This window comes from Schistocerca gregaria, chromosome X (assembly GCF_023897955.1).
Source record: "Schistocerca gregaria isolate iqSchGreg1 chromosome X, iqSchGreg1.2, whole genome shotgun sequence".
In the NCBI taxonomy this organism is placed as follows: Eukaryota; Metazoa; Arthropoda; class Insecta; order Orthoptera; family Acrididae; genus Schistocerca; species Schistocerca gregaria.
In genome coordinates this window covers 727,338,077-727,351,053 of record NC_064931.1, presented here as the reverse complement: position 1 = coordinate 727,351,053, position 12,977 = coordinate 727,338,077, and the positions used below count along the sequence as shown (strand labels likewise).

Genomic DNA, 12,977 nt, shown 5'->3' with positions numbered 1-12,977 from the left:
CCGATGGGCGCTGCAGGGATATTGACGACACATCTCACAACCTGTTTTAATATGTACCGACGCAATGAGTAGCCTGCAGGCTATAGACCGCTGCTACTTAGTCACCCTTCGGTCTCTGCCGTTGGCCGTGTCACCTGTTAAGTTATTTTTCTCTGGGTGCCAAGTCATGTGGATATCCCAGGAAATGAACTGGCCGTCCAATTGGCTAGAGAGGCAGATACTTGCCTCCTGTTCTCTTTCATTATTCCAAGTTGAGATATGCGGATCCACATCGAATCTCTCTTTGCCCAAAAGTGGAATGACATCTGGTGCGCTACTGTTCTCAGCAATAAACCGTGCACAATCGAGGAGACTACTGCAGTCTGGCGCTCCTCCTTCCACTCGTCTCCGAAGAAATCCACTGTTTTATGCCGTCTGTGCATCGGTCATACTAGGCGCACTCACTCATTGTTATCTCTTTGTAACGAGCTACCCCTGCAATGTGGCTGTGGAGCCAGACTGACGGTATCCCGTATATTGGTGGAATGTTCCTTATTTTTGGCCGTTCACGCTAATTATAGCTTTCCAGATTCCTTGTCTTTAATATTAGCAAACGACTTAAGGATGATCGAACTGGTGCTCAGTTTACTACGTAAAAAGTGGTTTTTGTTCTCTGTTATAAGGTTTTGCTTAACTCTTAGAGCAGGGGCAGTGTGGTTGTGATTGGGGCCTCTCCGTGTTTTCTGGGTCTGGGTCTGCTACTTACGTCACCCTTCGTCTCTGCCGTTGGCCGTGTCAGCTGTTAAGTTATCTTTCTCTGGGTCCCAAGTCATGTGGATATCCCAGGAAATGAACTGTTTTTCCAGTTTTTAAATTTGGCCTACAATTTTATGCCTTCTACTGTGCGTGTTTTTAGCTTCTTCGCTTTGTAGTTTGACCCCTCTGAACGCATCCGCCCACGTTTAGCGGACATCTCTATTTTACACATGTAACTTTTGAACTGCAGGACTAATGACCTTGCCATTCAGTCCCATAACCCCCCCCCCCCCCCCTCAATCAATCTGATGGGTCGCTATTTACTTCGATTTCATTTTCATAAACAGTGAAGTAGTTGTTTAAACTCGCAACATTGCCTGCTACCTATTCCTGATTTTTTAGTAGCGCACAGTTTTGGCTACTATTACTCACCGTACTGATAAACAAACATAGTTCTAAACGCTTTGAACAAAAATTTCAGTCCTCACAGTGAAACTATAGTCTTCAAACGGAATTTCTAGCACACAGATAAAAGAATGAACAGTCAAAAATACTTATCTCAGTTGTCTGTGGAGATGTAGTTCCATGCCATAAACATCATTTCCTTCTTTGTGTCCATTTTTTAGTAATCATCTCTTGACTCCCCTTTTTTGTGTTAATATATAGTTCGTTTCAGACGACCATACCAGTGATTTCTTTAAAATCGTCCATTGTATCAGCGTCCATTATTGCATAAATCAGCCTGAAAATCAAAATTCTGTTAGCAAGACTTTCTTAGCAGCGCAGCTGTAATCCCATGATCCTTCACCACAATTGAAATACATCAGGGCGTAACAATTGATTAGGAGTAACAATTAATTAGCAAATACTCATCTTCATTTCTCGGCGATCTCCAATGCTGCAGCAGCCATAAAAGAATTTGCAGGCTATCTGCTGCAACAAAATTTGCTGCAACTTGTTGAGTTCTTGACAGCGTAGCTGTAGGTTTCGAAGCGCTAAGAGAAATTTCAATGAATTTGGGTTGACACGATGTGCGCTTTCAAAGTCGCATGTTTATTGTGTAATGCTGTAACAAAACTACCTCACCAAAACTATCGGAAAACTGATTCACTACTCCTTATATATATATATATATATATATATATATATATATATATATATATATATATATATATATATATAATTACTACCTACGTCATCCATCATTAGAAACAGAAAATTTATGGATTACAATCAAAATCTTGTTAGAGAACACGAGTACACAGACTATCGTCATTCAGTTAAGCATTAATTCGTTCCTCTCACGTTGCAACAAAGTTTTACACAGTTTTTAGCTTTTAGTACTGAAATTCGTACGTTTGCTAACAACGATTTCTTATGAATTTGTTTATATCATGAAGATTATTAGTTGGAAAATGTTCCTAAAATTTCTGTGAGTTTATTACACAAATGCAAACGGTACGTTAATTTGGATACTTGCAGAAATTATCTTGCAATTACAAGATGAGAATTGCGTATGTTTGATGTTCAAGTATCAACTGAACTAGTGCAGAGATATATGTATGCTTGCTTAAGTCGGAATAAAATCAATGATAGAGTATGAATCAGTATAATAAACTGAATTCTAAATGACCAGATAATTGAAATGAGGTGGTTAAAAAAATTATATAAGCCTGTAAATGTGGCAACCTGGCACCTGAGGTCAACACTTCATGTCATCCGTATCGTAACGGTCGTATGTTAGTACTTTCATAGTCTCAATGCCTATTTGTCCTTATGATTTTACTGTACCTGAAGATTGAGAAACCCATTCATCAGTCACTTTTCGCTGCTACTGACAAAGCATCACTGACCATTATATTGGTGTAATTACGAGCAGGCAATGCTAGTGAAAAACCAATTGTTACAGCTGACAAAGGAAATATAAGAACCACAGAAATAAGGAGGGACCAGAGAATATGCTCTCAGAATGCAGCCCACAGCATGTAAGTCAACAAAAGAAATGTTATATGAAAGTACTACATCAGAATATTCAATACGTTGGTAGCAACAAAGTAGTAGAAGAAGTAGTCCTAAAGTGAAATACAACCAGACATACTATGTAAGAGTGAACATTGTCTAACTCAAACCCAAATAGCTAACTTGACAATGAACTATATCTTATCCAGTTACTTCTGTAGATCTAAACATAAAAGTGATGCAGTTTCCATATCTATTAAAACAGGAAAGCCCCTAAAGACTGCAAACAGTAAAGTTATGAGGTTACTTATAACTAGAGAAAAAGACTTTGAAATTACTGGTGTAGAGACTCATGACTTTAGATTGTTTTGTGTGTACAGATCACAAAGAGGCAAGATTGAAGTATTTTTGTGGAAAAATTGCCCAACTTACTAAGAATGAATATGAAGGAAAACATCATTATATGTGGAGACTTCAATATTGACATGGGAAAAGAATCAAAACCAAGACAAGATTTTGAGGAATTGTTAATTCAGTATAGTATGAAGGCAACAATATCTGGACCAACAAGAGTGACTTCTGAAAGTCAGACAGTTACTGACATCATTACTAATATTAGTTGGTCTAACTATGAGTCACATGTAGTCCAAACAGAAATATCTGATCATCATGGACAGCTGATCGGCTTCTGTGGAAGTACAGACATAATATATGAACCAAAACAAACAACCAAAGAAATTAGGAATAATAGTGAACAAAATAATGACATCTTTGATACACTATATGCAGGGAAACCTGGAATGAAGCCCGACAAATTCAGGATGTAAATGAAAAATATGCTTCACTTATTACAAAAAATGGTTCAAATGGCTCTGACCACTACGGGACTTAACAACGGAGGTCATCAGTCCCCTAGACTTAGAACTACTTAAACCTCAGGGTATCACACACATCCATGCCCGAGGCAGGATTCGAACCTGCGACCGTAGCGGTCGCGAGGTTCCAGACTGTAGCGCCTAGAACCGCTCGGCCACTCCGGCCGGCATTTATTAAATTAAATACCATTTTAGTACAGTATTCCCCAAAGTAAAGGGATGAGAAAAGATGCAGGATCAGACGAAGTGGATTACTAGTAAAATAATAAAATTGTAAAGGAAGCTGCAGGATCTGAGACGGAGGGGTGAAACTAAAAATTATAAAATGCTGCAAAAGAAGTATAGGAAAATAATACGAGTGGTAAAATCAAGAGCAATTCATGCTGCCATAATGAGCTCAAGAAACAGGACAAAGGCAGTTTGGAACGCAACTAATGATAAAAGACAGGAAAAAGCTGGATAAAACAAAGAAACAGTTATCAGGTCAATGAAAATAAAGAACACAGTGGTTACAGATGGTAGAGAAATAGCTAGCATACTCAATGATAACTGTATAAAAGTGGTAGAGAACTTAAAATTGGAACGAAATAGTCCACAAAAGAAGGCTATTAAGTTGTCACAAAAAATCAAGCAGAACCATGTTCTTGAAACCAGTCACAGAAGATGAACTGAGGAAAACTATACAGAAAATGAAGTCCAAGAAATCATATGGTGACGACAAAATATGGAATCATGTAATAAAGCAATTAAGTGAGCAAATAATTTCACCTTTGCTGCACATAGCAAACAGCTCTGTCAGAGATGGAATTTTTCCAGAGAAACTGAAGATAAGCAGGGTGGTGCCAGTGTACATGAAAGGGGATAAGGACGACTGCAACAACTTCACTGATATCAGTTTTCTCAAAATGCCTGGAAATGTATTTTCATAATAGATTAGTTAATTATGTGCACAAATATAACGTTCTCATACTACCGTAGCAGGGTTTCAGAAAAAGTAGATCTACAGACTCAGCAATTGCCAGTCTGACAGAATGCATTATACATTTCTTAGATGAAAAATGAGTTGTCTCTGCAATGTTTCTGGATCTCTCCAAAGCATTCGACACTGTTGGCCATGAAACGCCGATAAGAAAAATAGAAAACTAAGGCATTCGAGGGCAAATAGGGAAGTGGATAGAATCATACTTATGCAACAGAAAGCAATAGGTGTCAATAAGGGATACCTATCAGGCAGAAACCAAAACCATCAAATATGGAGTGCCGCTCGGATCGGTAATGGGGGCATTTGCTGTTTAATCTGTTAATGGGGTAAGTGTTGAAGAGAAAAAAAAGGAAATACTGTATGCAGATGACATGACAATACTGAACAATAACCAAACTGTGGCTCAGCTTAAGAGAAGAGCATACATATCTGCAAACACCACAGCTCAATGTCTCCTGGAAAATTGACTTGTTATAAACCTAAAAAAGACTGTTTGGAGTGTTCAGAAATAAACACAATGCTGTACACATGGGTTTAGAGGTGGATGAAACGAGACTAGAAGTAAAATCCAGTAGATTCTTAGCCATTACCGTGGATAACAAGCTGAAATGGAAACTAAATATTTATTCTGTCAGTAAGAAAATCAGCTCCTTAATATTTATAATGAGGCAGCTACCACTGCATGCAGACAAACAGCTTCTGTGCAGAGTATACTATGGACTTTCTGAACCTTACCTGCAATATGGAGTAGTAGAGTGGGGAAACGCCAATATTCATGGAGAAAAGAATGTTTGATGGTGCTAAAACGTTAAAAACGCTTTTCTTGGATTACGTGATAAGTTTACACTGTTCATCTTTTCTACTATTTCGCACATATTTTCCGCGATTGACTCACGAAATCCATAACCTTTCCGTGACAGGAATATGCATTGCATCCCATTCAAGGGAAAAAATAAAGCATGTATTAAGACAAATTACACCTGATGATGGAACCACGGGGTCCGAAATGCATTGCGTACTTAATAAAACACGAAAATTTGTGACTGAAGGCGTTTCATAATTCATACCTCCAGTGTCATGAAAAGGATGTTCACATTACACAAAAAAAAAAACAGTCAGAATCATTAAGAAGAAAGACTTCTGAAACATGCAGAAACTGCTTCAAAAGACAAGCCATCTTAATTCCTTGTACATATATAAAACTATATTATATGTCACAAAAGACAGTGCAGAGTGGACTACAAATGCTAGTGTACACACACACACGACATACAAAGCATACCCCACTGACTGACAATGATTGGAAAAGGACCCCAGTACTCAGGTATCAGTTATCTGTTTACTATGAAGTCTGCCTAAGAAACTGCATGAAAACGTACATGACACTAAGTTTTCAAAGAACGTAAAAGACTATTTGATTAAACATGAATTTTACAGTATTGATGAATACGGCTCACATTAAATTTGTAAATATTTTTAATTATAATCGATGATTTTACAACAGTTCGGAAGAATGTGGAAATGAAGGTTTTTGTACTTTTGACATGTCCTACATTACATGTATATTCACTATGCGCCATGTAATTCTACAGAATCAAATAAAATTCAGTTCAATTAAATTCAACCTTTCATTTCTTTAGTTGCTGTGAAATGAATGAAAGTTTGCTTAAGTATGACATATTTGACACATTACTGTTGACATTTTGTTCCTTGTTTCACATTCTCATCACAATCTCTTCTCCCTTCATGTTATCAGAACTCGGAATCGAATTTGCGCAGCACTGCTTCATTTCCTTACTTAACTTCATAGGTTTTTAATTTATTTTTCGGCCACTGCGAAAAATTCCCTTTCACGGTTCGTTTTTGTGATTTGAAACTATATGTTATTCACAGCATATAAAATTTGATTGCAAAATGTGGACATCCACAAGCAGTACTGTATTGTCTTTTCACTTGTGCTATTGTGTATTACAAGTGGTGTTAATTCAACCATTCGTAAGGAAAACTGTTTTGTAGTATTTAATATTAAAATGAAAGTTACTTACACATCAAGTTAATTGCGTCTGGTAATACTAAGAAAGCGAATCGCGTACAGACAACCAGGTTTATAATTTGCAGTTTGCTTAAGGCAGAAAAACAAAATACGTATGCCAGCTAAAGAAGAGTAGAACCACTGAAACAATTTTCCTTGCCCTTTATTTACAATGTTCGAGTTGCAATCGGTGCATCTAAATATTATTCGTAACTATGCTTTACACGCAAACCATAGCTACAGAAATGATAAGAACACTCATAGGTACTACGTATTTCTGCTCCTAGTCGAATCAGTGGCAGGTGGCGACATCGCGTCTTCGAAGGGCGAGTTTTCTGGCGCCATTCAGCTCAAGAAACACATCGGCTGAGCAAATTTAGTTTGCCTATGGCTATTCTAAGACAGATTGGCACGATTTATTTCCCGGTTTTGTTCCGAATGATCCTGGTAAATTCAGTCAATATTCTTGTCATTTGGATATTAAATATTCAGAATTATTCTCAGAATTGGAAACATTGTAGAATACATCTGGCAGCTAAGTGACCGTCAGTTCACTTCTGGTTTGATTCAGAATTATCCTGATACATTCAGTTGATATTTTCTTGTTATCTGTATCGATTATTCCAAATTATTCTCATTCAAGGCATCACAGAGTGGGTAGAAAATATGATTTTGAATCCAGGTATCTCGTTCCAAAAGAAACTCCAGCTTACTTCGCCATTTACGTTCCAGATTCTCTGTCTTAGCTATCACTGGAACAACAAGGGAGTGCTCTTTTCCAGTTCTAATTATGCTCGGGACAAGATTTTTACCTCTTATGTGAAAGAGCCCCTGGCAGGTAGATCGACAATCAGTAAATAAATTTTAAGATAACTTCTCCCCCATAGGTGGAAAACTTGCTAAATTGCACACTTGTTTGTGTGTGTTTTTTCTGCTTCTGCCAATTGTATTTGCGTCATTGTGGCACTGAATGATTGGTTAACTGGATTTTGTTATGTAGCTACCCCTACTGCTACATTCGCGTACTTTTGTGGTAATCCTTTAAACCTACTTCAGTAAGACTGTGGCTGAACGTAGACTCAGATCGTTTAGAAGCCAGAAGTGTGTATTATCCTGCTACTTCGTGACAGTTTGGTATTCTGTGTTTAATTAAAAAAAGACTTTTCTCGTAACGTTACCATAAAAATAAATAAATGTCGTGTGATTAGGACCTCCCGTCGTGTAGACCGTTTCCGGATCGAAGACTTTCGATTTGACGCCACTTCGGCGATTTGCGCGTCGATGGGGATGAAATGATGATGATTAGGACAACACAACACCCAGTCCCTGGGCGGAGAAAATCTCCGACCCAGCCGGGAATGGAACCCTGGCCCATAGGATTGACATTCTGTCACGCTGACCACTCTTTTTTTATCTCATTTTGTTCTATACTGTTTGTTGAATTTGTTCGTGGCGGACGTTCTATGACACCCGTTCAGGTTGTTCGTTAATCCGTTCACTCATATATATTTGTTTTTTAATTACAGAGGATAGCTGGACCCTCTGACCGAACACGCTGAGCTACCGTGCCGGCGTCCACTCAGTTACCGGGGGCTGACTACGTTATCATCATAAACATTAATTCATTTGTATTAATGCAGTGCATACTAAATAGCGTTTTTCGTTATTTTATTGAACGAAGCAGATAAAGATAAGAGAGAAATAAATCAGCAGCGATATTGTCTCCCACACTGTTTGAAACAGCCTCACAGTTTTCGGCTAGTTTTTCCACTCCGCGCCTATAAACAATATGTTGGTAGTAGTTTGTCTCTTTGCATGTTATGCTGTGTTAACGGATAGTAAAGCTGTGCGATTCAGCGTAACGATGAGACGACGGGTCTTGCGATTTATATGGCCGACTATGTTTGAGTCAATAAAGCAGATGATGCGATAAAAAAAAAAAAACCTCATTACAAAAGTTGGCAGTTATATAGTTTTTCTGACAAACTCCCAACTGTTTCTAAAGTTTCGTTATACTGTAAAGCAAGCTGTTTTCTTTTACGGATCACGGTGATGTCGCCATTAGGCACTACCACCCAGGAACATGCGAGTACATCGTAACTAAATTGATCTGAGTGTAGATCCATCAGCTGATTGGAATACGTCAGAGGCGACACAGCCAGCAGACAAACAAAGCTGCTTTTTAACCGGTTGCAACTGCAGCGGGCGGTCTCTCGCCCCCGCACAGCGCCTCGTTCTACATCTACGTCTATATCAATACTCGGCAATCCACCGGATGCTGCGTGGCGGAGGGTACTTCTGGTACCACTATTACCACCTTCCCTCTTCTATTTTAAAATGACGCGTGGGTAGAATGATAGTCGGTAAGCCTCTGCATCAGCTCTAATTCCTCGAATCTTCTCGTTGTGTTCATTTCGTGCGACGTATGTGGGAACAAGCAATATTTTGTCCGACTCTTCCTAGGAGTACTCTCGTGAAATTTCAACAGTAAACCTTTCCGTGATGCACAACGCCTCTCTTGTCGCGTCTGCCACCGGAATTTGCTGAGTATCTCTCCAACGCTATCACAAGACTAAACGATCCCGTGACGGAACACGCCGCTCTTCGTTGGACCTTCAGTATCCCTTCTATCAGTCCTACCTGGTAAGGATCCCAGAGCGATGAACAGTACTCAAGAATCGGTCGAACAATCGCCTTGTAAGCCACTTCTTTAGTGGATGAATTACATTTCCTTGACATTCTTCCTACAAATCTCAGTCTGTCATCTGCTTTTCCTCGTGTTTGTTTTACTCGATCATTCCACTGAATGTCGCTCCAGACAGATACGCTAAGATGTTGACGCTAGTAACTGTTTCCCGCAATTTGTCGTCAGTAGTGTAGTTGTACAGTAATGGATTATGTATGCGCAGTATGTTGCATTTATTTACGTTGGCGATCAACTGGCAGCCCCTGTACCATTCATAAATCCTCCGTGGGTCCTTCTGAATATCGTTACTGTCTGAATGGCGTTGCTATCTTCTTACAGACAACCGCATCATCTGCGAACACCCTTAAAGAGCTTCCGGGCATTCTACTGGAACATTTATATAGATTGTAAACAGCAACGGTGTTACCACACTTCCTGTGGGTACTCCCGAAATTACCTTTACATCTGTCAATTCTGTTCCGAGCCACGTTTTGAGTTCTATCTGCAAGGAAGACTTGACTATAATCGCAAATCTGGTTCGATGCACGATAAGCTCGTACTTGTTCACCAATCGACCGTGTGGTAGAGTTTCACGGCCGATCAGAGCCCATCCGCTCCGAACATTCGTACTCGGGCAAGCCATTCCCACGCGCTGAGGGTTCGAACGAGCATGAGCGGGCAAGACGCACCATTTGGAGACCTCTAGCTGATGTATACAGGAAAGTCCCGACACCATGAAATTTTATTGAAATGGAGAACGATCTGCAGATGATCGATCCTTGATGCAAGATCCTGACAGGTGATTCTCATCTAATATACAAAGCAATGCATTGTGTATCAAGGACATTTGTTAGATTGTACTCCCCTCCTCCCTCTCCCTCCCCCTTCCCTCTCCCTCCCCCCTCCCTCTCCCTCCCTCACACTCCTTCCCTCTCTCTCTGTACAAACAGACCTCGGAAGGCCTAATACGAATACGTTTCCGGAGACACCCAAAGTGGAACGATAACATAGAAATACAGCAGAAAAAATAAGATATCAAGCTGAGGATGATTGGTAAGCTCCTAAGGAAATGTAACAACCCCAAGAGAGACGTTGCTTACAAAGTGGTCGTTCGACAGATCTTTCGGTATCGCTCATCAGTTTGAGACCCTTTCCAGGTAGGATTAATAGAAGAGACAGGTTGATTCAAAGAGGAGTGGGATGCTAAGTCACCAACACCAGTGAGAGATGCTACAAGGGAAGCGTAGTGCTTCACGGGGAGATTTACTGACAGGTTTACGACGGTCTGCGTTGCGTTATCAAACAGGACACGTTTTTAAACCTCTTTATGAGCTTTACATTTACTTATAACCAGGGAAACGTGACTTTTTTTGCACCAAGCACTGATCGTTTCGAATTTCGCAATAATTTTAAATAATACGTAAACCGTGTGTAAAACTGCGTTGTCCACTGACAGCCTCACAAAGAAACCAGCGATGCATACTGTGTGAGTTTTATTCATCGTCATTCTTAACAGCCCTGTCATTTTCCTGAGACACACTCGACCCTGGTGTTACTTTTGACAAGGCCTCCACTTCTAAGAAAGGGGTTTTAGTTCAAAAATGGCTCTGAGCACAATGGGACTTAACATCTGAAGTCATAAGTCCCCTAGTACTTAGAATTACGTAAACCTAACTAACCTAAGGACACCACACACATCCATGCCCAAGGCAGGATTCGAACCTGCGACCGTAGCGGTCATGCGGTTCCAGACCGAAGCGCTTAGAAAAGGTATTAGTTCAGCAGCTAATTTAAGCACGTAATTTGATGCGACCGTAGCGGTCACGCGGTTCCAGACCGAAGCGCCTAGAAAAGGTATTAGTTCAGCAGCTAATTTAAGCACGTAATTTGATTAAATGTGTAGAACATAAGAGGGATGCTTCGGCTTTTCACAATTTCATGAGAGATGAAAGCATCCAGGCCGTCATTTAAGTTCTCGCGTCATCGTGGGACTGAGATGGCGCACAATTTCCGCCGCTCTGTGGCTCTAACCGTGCAGAGTGAAAAGCAATTTCGTTGCTGTCAAAGGACCCCGCTGTCACACACAAGCGGATGTGGTTAGCGGGTGAATCATATTTGCTCTCCCCGCAGTATTGACGCATTGGTGCTGCGGCAGACAGTGGGGAATAGAGGACTTCATGCACCGACAGCTGAAGCTGCCTGCTGCTTCACAAAACTATCATACACATGAATGAAGGTAGAAACTTAGGCTAAATTTTAGTTTACGCATATGAATATAAAGATGTTATTTTTAAAAAATCCGAAATTACAAGGATATACCTTTTACACGGATGCACAGCCACGGAGTACTTTCTAAAATTACTTGTAGGATCATAGTTTTCATTTACTTTTCACAACTGTTCAATATGTCATACACTCGACACACTACAAATATCCAATCGATAGTCAAACTTATCCCACTCGTTTGAAAGCGTATCTGAAGTTGCTGCATGTCGTATACTTGATACATGGTATCGCAACAGGAAGAGGAAGCATAAAGACGAAGTATTTTACAAAATCTCCACAAAAAGTGGCATATCTTGAGATCAGACGACTTTGGAGGCCAATGGCTTAGTGGGAGATCCGTAAGTAGGAACAGCGGTGGAAATCACGGCGCACAGTTGTAAATGGATTGCACCTGTTGAAACAGAGAACGGAAAAGTCTTTTCTTGTTGTGTTACCGCCATCTAGACTGGAGGCACATTGGGTATGAACGAGCCAGCAAGGAAGACTGCTACCGACAAGAACATCAAGTGCCATTTTCAACTGAAACCACGCTTTCTCTGAGTTTCGCTGTATATTTACATTCCCGAAAAAATTATTCTATTTATAACGGAATAACAAATGAAACTTTCTAGCAGTTTAAAACTGAACGCCGCACAAGCACTTGTACCTTCCGTCATCGAATCACCCGGTTTATCCGGACTCTACCCGGTTTTTAACGCTCTACTTCAACCCCTGTTGCAACTTAATAAAACAGCGAAAAACCCCATTTTTTGGACTTCCATGTCAAGTTTCTGTTCTGTGATGTCACTTGTCATCTGGTGGGCTGGAACTGAACCTACGAATAAATTGCCAGACATAAAAGCAGATTGGAAACACTTCAAAGTTCGTCGTCTCTCGTGACATTGTGACTTGATGGTGTGATTTCATCAACAATCGCTCTGGAGATTTGTATCCGCAACTTTTGAAAATTGAGTAATACTTGCAATCCCTCCTACAATGGAGCTGTGTGAAGTATATTTTCCTTGTTAAATATACATTGGATGGATGAAAGAAATGGACTTTCTGCACATTGTGTAAATAGTGTGCTAAATAACTCACGTGTTCGCAATACTATGATAACTTCCAATCCAGGAAAGAGTTACTTAAGAACATCTAAGAAGCGAGAAGAATGCTTTTGTAAAAGAAGTAAGCCTTTGCGGTACACATGAAGGTTGTTTGCATTACTTCCTGCTTTTTCATTTGGATTATGGTAAACTTACTTGAACCCGCAAATTTTGGCGGGTAACAGAGTATAAATATCTATGGAGTGAGCATAGCCTACTGCGCATCTTCTCAATATCAGTCCTGGCTAGTCACGTAATACTGGGACGACGCTGCTTGATTGCATATTGTAATAGCAGTGAAACATTTATATTGTCTTACGTGCCTTTCTTTATGTTGACG

The 12,977-nt window shown here is 40.0% G+C and overlaps 1 protein-coding gene across 1 annotated transcript in view; it reads right to left on the bottom strand.

Moving 5' to 3' along the window:
* LOC126298972 (glutamate [NMDA] receptor subunit 1) overlaps window positions 1-12,977 on the bottom strand; it is a 516,838-nt gene that overhangs the window by 260,417 nt on the left and 243,444 nt on the right. The window lies entirely within an intron of this gene.